Source organism: Olea europaea, chromosome 2, assembly GCF_002742605.1.
Source record: "Olea europaea var. sylvestris chromosome 2, O_europaea_v1, whole genome shotgun sequence".
Classification (NCBI taxonomy): domain Eukaryota; kingdom Viridiplantae; phylum Streptophyta; class Magnoliopsida; order Lamiales; family Oleaceae; genus Olea; species Olea europaea.
In genome coordinates, this window is record NC_036238.1 from 23,871,721 (window position 1) to 23,882,853 (window position 11,133).

At 35.9% G+C, this 11,133-nt stretch overlaps 1 pseudogene; it reads left to right on the top strand.

Moving 5' to 3' along the window:
* The first annotated feature begins 1,770 nt into the window (after positions 1 to 1,770).
* LOC111374111 lies at positions 1,771 to 5,230 on the top strand (annotated as a pseudogene).
* Positions 5,231 to 11,133: the final 5,903 nt, after the last annotated feature.

The window sequence follows — 11,133 nt, forward strand, 5'->3', positions numbered from 1 at the left end:
ATATCAAACATGTCGAAAGAGGTGATACAACGACTTGACTGGTTGTATGTGGATATAAGCGACAATCTAGATTGGTTTGATACAAAACTTGCTAACTTTCATAGGAGGTAATATGGAGAAGTGCCCAATGTAAGGAGAAAGGGTACATAAGAGCTTAGGATGGAGATTTGTGATATGTATGGAGAAGGTAGTAACAGTGATGAAGATGCATTATTTGAGGCTGATTTGCAGATAATGAGAAATAGGGGAGGTAGGCTTGAAAGAGGAGGTATAAATTTTGTTGGAGATGGTGTTGATAGGAGAGATATGTAATGCCCTGACTCGCATGATCCAAAATGTCACTAGTTTAACTGTACTTTAGCCATAAACTTAATAATTAACTATATATTTACTGGAAAGCATAAAATTTAATTTAAGAATTTATTTAAGTATTATATTTATATTAATCTTTTTTTTTTTAAAACACAAATTAATACTAAAGGAAACAATTTCAAAAATGTCCTTGGAATAATTTTCATGCACGTATCTATTGTTGACGTAAACATTAAAGGCAGGAAATAAGAACAAAAATTGTTGTCTTGCATTATATTTCAACCAGCAATCGTCAAAATAAATTCGTTTGCATAGCTATCGACTCCTAAACTTCATGAAAATTTAATGTAAAGTATGAAACTCCTTATACATTGATATATCCGAAGATTGACTTTCATCGACAACATATGAGTTATTGAATTATTTTTTAAAACCTCTTAACTTGGTAGGAAGGTAAATCAGTGTAGTTCACTTAAAATGACATATAAAATTCCACAGATATTAGAATAACATGATTTTGAGTTTATTCAGTAGTTAATCCATGACATTATCAAATCCCATTGGTTTCATCCAAAAATTCCAAGTAACAATTGAGTTATGAATTTTTTGAAACCAAGGGCAAGAGTCGAAAACAACAATAATATCCAGTGCAGTTTACTTTTAAGTGGCATATAAAATTCTCTCAACATTGGATTAACATGATTCCAAGTTTATTCAATAGCTAACCTATGTGGCCATCAAATGCCACTGGTATTATAAAAAATTCCAAGTAACGATTGAGTTATAAATTTTTAAAATTGATGCTGAAGCTGAAATATTAAGTAAATCGCAACATTAAATCACTAACACCATTTTTTTTTTTTGGTAAATGGTGTTTCGTAAGTTAATTTCTGGAACATATATCTACTTTTTAAACATAACTTATTCATAACAAAAGTGTTCATAGAATATATTTCTACATATGATGTCCATAGAAATCTATTCAAAAGAAAACGTAAACATTTCATAACCGAATTAAAAATATTAAATCACCGACTTTTCCATGACATGTTGCATCTCCATCTACCATCATCAACTCTCCAAGCAAGTCAAATCAACCAGTAGAAAGGAAATTAACCCGTAGGTTTGAAACTGAATAGATATCATTCGTGAATTTCGTTATCAAATTAGATAATTCGATCTGTAGATATATACAGTAAAATGTAGATGGACTTTTGGCAAATTTCGATTTCTATAGCATTATCATAACATGTTGAGCTTGAGAATGATTATTCAAACTATAGTAGTGCCAAAGCACTGTACCCGATGGAGAAAGGAAAAAGGGAATGGGGAATCAGAGATCACATAGATTTATCCATCCTTTCAAGTTTCTCCTATTTTTCTTTCTTCCATTTTTATTTTTCTTTCTTCCTCCATTTTCCTTGAAGTATTCTTGATTTTTTGACATTTTCCAACACCATGTTCACCGTAAATGAAAGCACTTTTCTAAATAATTCGCTCTCTGGGATACCCAGAGTCTTTCCACGGTCTCCACAAAGAGTGGCAGCACCATCAGTAGTGGTGGCTATTGTGAGTTCAAATGGGCATTCTGGAGATCGAAACGTCAGTGTGTTGATGGAGAATACTTTGAAAGAAGTGGTGAAAAGTGCTACATCATCATCATCACCATCAGTTATAGACAAAGGCACCAAATTAACTGTTGGAGGAGGAGTTGAAGACGTGTATGGTGAGGATAGTGCCACAGAGGATATGCACATCATACCTTAGACTGTAATTGTTACCAGTAGATGTCAATTGCTACGAGATCCACATTGCAACAAAGGCCTTGCCTTTACTGAGAAAGAGAGGGATGCCCACTTTCTCCGTGGTCTTCTTCCCCCAGGCATTGTTAGTCAAGAGATTCAGGTTAAGAAAATGATACACAATATGCATCAGTACCAAGTACCATTGCAAAGGTACATGGCTATGATGGATCTTTAGGAGAGAAATGAAAGGCTGTTCTACAAGCTTCTCATTGAAAATGTTGAACAGCTGCTCCCAGTGGTCTACACTCCAACTGTTGGTGAGGCCTGCCAAAAATATGAGAGTATCTCTAGACAACCTCAGGGTCTCTTTAAAAGCTTGAAAGAAAAGGAAAGAATTCTCGAGGATCTGAAAAATTGGCCTGAAAATAAGATACAAGTTACTGTCGTGACTGACAGTGAGCGAATTTTAGGGCTTGGAGATCTTGGCTGCCAGGGAATGGGGATACCTGTATGGAAGCTTTCCTTATATTCAGGTCTTGGAGGCATTCACCTTTCTGCTTGCTTGCCTGTGACAATTGATGTGGAGACGAACAATGAGACATTGTTAGAGGATAGATTTTATTATATTGGGCTTAGGCGAAGGAGAGCGACCGGGTAGGAATATTCCGTACTTTTGCACGAGTTTATGTCTGCAGTCAAGTAAAATTATTGGGAAAAAGTCCTCATTCAGTTTGAAGACTTTGCAAATCATAATGCATTTGATTTCCTTGCATAGTATGGGACTTCTCATCTTGTTTCAATGATGATATACGGGGGGACAGCAGCTGTGGTCCTTGCCGGGCTTATTTCTACAATGAAATTAGTCGGGCGAACCTTGGCTGAACGTAGGTTCTTATTCCTTGGAGCAGGAGAGGTTGGCACTAGCATAGCAAAACTCATAGCACTCGAAATATCCATACAGATAGGAGCTCCATTAGAAGAGACTCGCAAGAAGATTTGTCCTGTGGACTCAAAGGGGTTAATTGTCAGTTCCCGCATGGAATCACTTCAACATTTTAAGAGTCGCTGGGCCTACGAACACGAACCTATCAACAATTTGGCAGACTCTATTAAGTCCATCAAGCCGACGGTATTGATCGGATCATCAGAAGCTGGAAGAACTTTTACTAAAGAAATTGTCGAGACTATGTCGTCATTCAATGAGAAACCCATTATTCTTGTGTTCTTCAATCCAACTTCACAGTCAGAATATACAACCGAAGAAGCTTATAAGTCAAGTGAGGGTAGGTGCATTTTTGCCAGTGGGAGCCTATTTACGCTTGCTGAATATAATGGAAAAGTCTACCCATCTGGCCAGGCAAATAATGTTTACATCTTCCCAGGATTTGGTCTCGATTTGATTATTTCTAATGCTATCTGATAAGTACGTTTTTGTGCACTTATTTAATATACAAACATGACTAAATTACGAGCAAAATAATTTAATTGTGGCTTAAATTCTTTCAATTATTGGATTGTAGGGTATAATGATGGACTTGATGGAATTCATGAGAAAAAGAAGCAAAAAGGACCAAAATGAATCAAAGTGAAAGTTCAGTGACCAAAGTGCAATTATTTAAAAGTTGATTTGATGGACACATCAAGCAATTGATCGAGCAAAATACCAATTAGAAATCATAATGGAACATTGGAACAACTAGAAACACGAGAGGAGGTCAAGAAGAGAAGGAATGAAGTTTGAAGACCAACATGACATAACTTGAAAGTTTGTTCTACTATGCTGTCGCATAGTAGAAACTCCTATGCGGTCACGAATACCAAGGCAGGGAATCAAAATGCCAATTTTCATAAGCCTATGCGGTCGCATAGGTATATTCTGGGGGCCGATTCTGTAGTTTTCTTTTTGCGTTATAATTCTTTTGGAACTCGATTGGGACGCGATATAAAAACCTAGAACCATCATATTTCGAAAGAGAATGCATTGGGAGGTAAGAAACCACATATTGGAGAGGATTTTCAGCACAGTAACGAAGAATTGCACGAGGATCTTCAAGATTTATCAAGTATTCATAATCCGGTGATGTTCTTTCTTCAATATCTGATGTATTCTTATAGTTTATCAATGCTAGGCTAGATTTTCATGTACTAGAAGATCGATGTACCATGTGATTTGATCTTTAATTTTCTAGTTTTACAATTTGACATTAAATACACGTTTTGATTGTTTTGAATGATTTATATGCAACTTTTGTTCCCGCTATTAAGGGCCCCTAATTGTGTAAGTTTAGGTGGCTTATTCTTGTATTCGAGAGAATTGGAATAGGTTTGACATAATATAAATCATCATAGGGTCTGATAGGAGATAGAAATATACCGCTATGCCCTACGTGAATTTTTAAGTGTTCACAAGACCGCATGCATTTTTATATATGCACTTGTCATAGAAATATTGGTTGGTGGTATGTAAAAATAGATTCGATACATCTTGAGAGAGAGTATTGGATAGATTAGGAGCACTGATTCATCAATAATTTAAGTGAGTTGTCACATTGTGAAATTATGGTTAAGGTGATAATTGCACGGGAAATCGTGATCCTAGTATTTTTAATTTCTATTGAATACAACCAATTCGCACTCTGCCATATAATTTGCATTTTAATTTATTGAAATATTATTTTGCATACTTGAATTCATTCCAATCTTCAATTTTACATAATTAGGGGTTTCTTTCTAAAATTAGGATTTATTTAGGTAGATATTCATATTGAGTAATTTTGTTTCGGTTAAGGCTACACCAGGTAAAATTGAACTGCTCAATCTCTGTGGGACGATATTCGGACTCTAAAAATCCACTTTATTACTTGTTAACGAACCGTACACTTGCAGTGATTTTAACTGAGAGAAAATATTCCGTGAACACTATCCGTGTCCACGATGATATGCTCCTGGTAGCCTCGGAAGCATTAGCCGAGTAGGTTAGTCAAGAAAACTTAGAGAGTAGACTAATATACCCTCTTTTCTCAAACATCCGAAAGATTTCAGCTCAAATCACCATTAGAGTAGTTGAGAAAGCTTATAATCTTGGACTGGCTACTCGTCTACCTCAACCTGAAAACCTAGTAAGATATGATGAGAGTTGCATGTACAGCCCTAACTATCGTACTTATCACTGAACCAGCGGAAGATTCATATTTTCCATTCACTAAATTAGTTTATGTTGTTTTCTTTATTGCTTTTCCTTTTTCCTCTTTTCCTGTTCTTGGATTATTGTCTTTAATTCTTGAAGTCATGAAAGGACGAAGTATGATAGAATTGGTGTTCTGTACGAATGTAGCAGCAAAATGTGGATTACTGAAATTTTAATACATAATAAAAGCAAACACGTTCTTTAAAAAAAAAAAACACCGTACCCGGAGGTATCATTTCATTCAAACTTTTAACTAAAAATTAAATTTGAAAACGAAATAGCGCTTGCACATCTATCTACCTTAAATTTCTCTTCGATATAAAAGAACAAAATGTGTAAAAAGCCTTTCTTCTTCGCACCCTTATTATTCCCTTAAGTTTAACTTGATATGAAATACATTATTTTTTTTAGAGAAAATAAAAGTAAATTTGGATTTGAGGTGGGGTGTAGGGAAAAAGTGACATTCATCTTCTTGTAACCTTTATTTTTAATGAAAACTAATTGGGAGAGTTGTATTATCATTAAATTTGTCAAATTTTATTTTAAACTATGAATTTAAAAAGTTTTTAAGCCACAAAAATAATTTATATAAAAGTTTTATAAAAACATTTACATAATAAAAATAAAGGAAACTGAAAAACCTTTTATTTGTTTTGAACCTATCTTTATCAATGCCCAATAATAAAATAATTATTTCATCCAATTAACTTGATATAATCATTCTTAATGTGAAAAATGAGGAGTTTTTAACTAAAAAATAAATTTGCAGAATACTTTATAAAAACATCTACATGGTGATTTGCACCTGAGTTGCCTATATGAAATACCATGTAGATGACCATTGTGGCACCCCAGTTATTTATTAAATCTTTATAATCAAATTTACTTAAACTTAATATCTTAAATTGTTGGGCTTTTAATTAACTTATTACTTGGGCTTTCATAATCTTAAATGGATTGAGCTTCCATAACTCGTTTCTTAAATGGGCTAAGCTCATCGTGCTAGATCATCACAAAAAATAGCCTAATTTCATTTTATTTCTCGTTCTTCTGCATTTCTTACACATTAAACAAAATTTCAGCTTCGAAATTTACCTTATAGATTGGCAATGAGTGTCACATATTTGTCTTTAACTTTTTCTTCTCTTTCCTAAGTAGATTCTTGTACTCCATGATTATTCCATTGCAATTTGACCAGTTGAACCTCCTTGTTCTATAATTTATGTACCTTTCGATCCAGAATTTTAATTGACAATTCCTCATAAGATAAATCTTTATGTATTTCTAGGAATCGATAATTGACCAAGTGATCAAGATCATGCATATACTTCTTGATCATTGATATATGAAACACGTTGCGAACTGCTGATAGTTCAGGTGACAAAGCTAATCGATAAGCCACATTTCCAACCATGTCAAGTATTTCAAAATGTCCGATATAATGAGGTCATAGTTTACCTTTCTTGCAGAACCTAAGTACACCCTTTATTGGTTCCACTTTTAAAAATACTTTATCTCCAACTTGAAACTCCTAGTCTTTTTTTTAGGTATCTGCATAGCTCTTTTATCTATCTTACTCTGCATTTGTCCTAGAACAAATCTTATCAATGGCTTCGACTATCCTTTCAATGAACTCCGATCCCAAAACTCTCTTTTCTTCGACTTCATCCCAATGAACAATCGATATGCATCTTTTACCATAGAGAATCATATGGGCCCGTAATTGTGTGAGTTGAGGTGGCTTATTCTTGCATTCGAGAGAATTGGAATAGGTTTGACATAATATAAATCATCGTAGGGTCCGATAGGGGATAAGAATATACCGCTATGCCTTACACGAATTTTTAAGTGTTCACAAGACCGCATGCATTTTTTTATATGCATTTGTCATAGAAATATAGGCCCGTGGTATGTAAAAATAGGTTCGATACATCTTGAGAGAGAGTACTGGATAGATTAGGAGCACTGATTCGTCAATAATCTAAGTCTCTTGTCACATTGTGAAATTAGGGTTATGGTGATAATTGCATGAGAAATCGTGATCCTAGTGTTTTTAATTTTCATTGAATACAACCAATTTGCACTCTAACATATAATTTGCATTTTAATTTATTAAAATATCGTTTTGCTTAATTGAATTCTTTCCAATCTTCAATTTTGCATAATTAGGGTTTTCTTTCTAAAATTAGGGTTTATTTAGGTAGATATTTATATTGAGTAATTTCGTCTCGATTAAGGCTACACTAGGTAAAATTGAACTACTCAATCTCTGTGGGACGATAGTTGGACTCTAAAAACCCACTTTATTACTTGTTAACGAACCATACACTTGCGGTAATTTTAACTGAAAGAAAATATTTCGTGAACAAGTTTTTGGCGCATTGTCAGGGATTGAGTATTCGTTTAATTTTATCTAAATTGGCACTAATTCGGACATCCTTATTTACATTTCCTGTGATTTTGTTGTATTTTATTTCAATTAATTTCATTTTGATTTGTTCTAGTTATTATTTCATTTTAACATCTAAGCACTCCTATTAACTCTTCTTGTAGATTTGCATGATAAGATCTGCTGAAGGAGAATTGCCAGTAGCTGATCCAAAAATCAGACGAACTTTCCATCGAAGGCAACGAGAAAACAGAGAGGCACATCAGCGAATGGCTAACGTGCAGAATAATCCAATTTTTCTGACTAATGAAGAAGGGGTAGCGGATGAAGGAAGTATGCTTGTGGGAGATTTCATGACCTCTCAGATAATTCAAAGCCAATCAAGCATTGTATATCTACTGTTTGGACAGTCGAACTTCCAACTGAAGACTAATGTGATACAATTATTTCAAAACAACCATCAATTCTATGGAAGGACTAAAGAGAATCCACACACGCATGTTTCTCATTTTTTGGAGATGTGCCAACACTTCAGATATCAAGGAATTTCAGACGATGCCATAAGATTAAGGTTGTTCCCACATACATTGCGTGACAAGGCAATTGAATGGCTGGATTCGCAACCAATCGCAAGCATCACCACATGAAATGATCTAGCACAAAGATTCTACACTAAGTTCTTCCCACGTGCTAAGATCGTGAAGCTCAAGAACGACATCTCTATTTTTCATCAAGGCGACTCGAAAAATTTCGATGAAACCTGGAATTGGTACAAGAATATACTGCGAAAGTGTCCACACATGGGATTAGCAAGGGACTTCAAGTCTAATACTTCTATGCATGATTCCTTCCAGCATTTAAAAGCTTGGTTGACTCATCATCAAATGGATTATTGTCCACAAAGATAATTGATGAGGCACTGAAACTTTTCGAGACCATGGCCACCACTTCAGCTATGTGGACATTAGAATGAGCAGTTCAGAAGAAGACACCGGGGGGGGGGGGTTTATGAAGTGGACGTCTATTTCGCCTTGTCAGCAAAAATTGATTCATTATTTCACAAGATAAAAACATGACACAATCAGCTAATGCAGCACAGTCGAAAAAGGCCAGTTGTGAAGAATGTGGAGTTGAGCATGTAACAGCAGAATGTCCAATCTTGGTACAAGGAGTGGAGCAGGTAGATTGTGCTCAATGGGGACAGTGGCAACAAAATAACAAATATGGGGAAACATTTAATCCAAGTTGGAAGAAGCATCCCAATTTCTCTTGGAGCAACCAGAATTAAAACAAGCCACATGGACAATTTCAACAGTAAGAGAAAAAACCTCATTTGGAAGAAATGATAGGAAAATTAATGGAGAAGGCTGAAGCTACACTTTAGAACTAAAATGCAACTATCAAAAATTTGGAAACTCAGGTGGGACAATTAACCATAGCATTGACTGGCAGAGTACTGAGAAACTTGCCAAGTAACACGGAAATAAACTCGAAGGAGCATGCTAAGGCAATTACAACTCAGACTGGAAAGCAGCTACCAGAAATCCATGTAAAAAGGCCAGGTGCAAATCAAGAAATAGAGTTCCCTACTATAGAAGAACCTATAGATCATGATGAACAGATGGAGGAATCCACCCCAGCCGAAAAAGCGGACAAAAACCCTCGCGAACCTCCCATACCTTTTCCACAGAGGCTGAAAAAGCAGAAGTTAGAGTAGCAATACAAGAGATTTATTGAAGTTTTTAAGAAACTCCACATCAACATCCTACTCGTCGATGCATTATTCCAGATACGTAGCTATGCAAAATTCCTGAAGGACATATTATCAAATAAACGTAAGCTAGGGGATCACGAAATAGTAATGCTAATAGAGGAATGCAGCGCCAGAATTCAGAAAAAGCTCCCACAAAAATTGAAAGATCCAAAGAGTTTTACTGTTCCTTGCACTATTGGTGAAGTTCATTTTGATAAAGCTTTGTGCGATCTTGGTGCAAGTATTAATTTAATGCCTCTATCTATTATTAGGAAATTTGGCTTGGGAGAGGCTAAGGTGACTACTGTAACGCTCCAGCTAGCTGATAGATCGTTAACACGTCCCAGGAGAATAATTCAAGATGTGCTTGTTCGGGTGGAAAGATTCATATTCCCTGTGAATTTCCTAATCTTGGACATGGAAGAAGACAAGGATATTCCATTGATACTAGGTAGACCATTTTTGGCAACAGGAAGAGCCTTGATCAACGTTCAACACGGGCAACTGATATTGAGATTAGGATAAGAGTAGATCTCGTTTAATGTCTTCAAGGCAATGAAACTACTTGCAGAGACAGATAACTTTTCCAAATCCTCATGATTGATAAGGTGATCCAAGACTCCTTTTTGCTACACAACCCATCAGATGTATATGAAGCTTGCATTGAACATTCGCAGTCAATGTAGTCTGATTCAATAGAGATAGAAATGTGTGCAAGGTTTCTGGACATCAACCCACCTTATACGCAAAAAAGCCATTTTGAGGAGCTTGGAACAGGACCTACGAAACCACTACCATCCATTCAACAGCCACCAAAATTAGAACTCAAGCAGTTACCACCACACCTTAGATATGCTTACTTGGGGGAATCTTGTACACTCTCTGTAATCATTTCAAACACAGTCAGCGAAGTGGAAGAAGAGAAACTCCTTAGGGTGCTCAGGAAGAATAAGACAGCAATTTGATGGACCATAGCAAATATCAAAGGGATTAGCCTCTTACTGTGCATGCATAAGATTCTCATGGAAGAGAATTTCTGGCCAACCATAGAAAGTCAGCGAAGGTTGAACCCAAATATGAAAGAAGTGGTCAAAGCAGAGGCACTCAAACTTTTTGATGCTGGAATCATATATCTGATATCAGATAGTGCATGGACTAGCCGAGTTCAGGTGGTACCAAAGAAAGGAGGAATAACGGTAGTGCCCAATGAGAAGAATGAGTTGATACCAACCAAAACAGTTACAGGATGGAGGGTTTGCATTGATTACCACAAACTTAATGCAGCAACAAGGAATGATCACTTTTTCCTTCCGTTTATAGACCAAATGTCAGAGAGATTGATAGGCCACTCACATTACTGCTTCCTCGATGGGTATTCGAGTTACAGTCAGATACCAGTGGCACTAGACGATCAAGAGAAAAGTACATTCACGTGCCCTTACTGTACTTTTGCAGACCACAGGACGTCCTTTGGCATTTGGAACACCCTTGCCACTTTTCAACGTTGCATGATGGCAATTTTCTCAGACATGGTAGAGAAATTTATTGAGATATTTATGGATGACTTCTCGGTCTTTAGGTCTTCGTTTGACGAGTGTTTGGAACACTTGAATATGGTATTAGAAAGATGCAGGGAAACCAATTTAGTATTAAATTGGGAAAAATGCCACTTCATGGTGAAAAGGGGATCGTACTTGGGCATCGGGTCTCAGCAAAAGGAATTGAGGTGGGCAAAGCAAAGATTCAA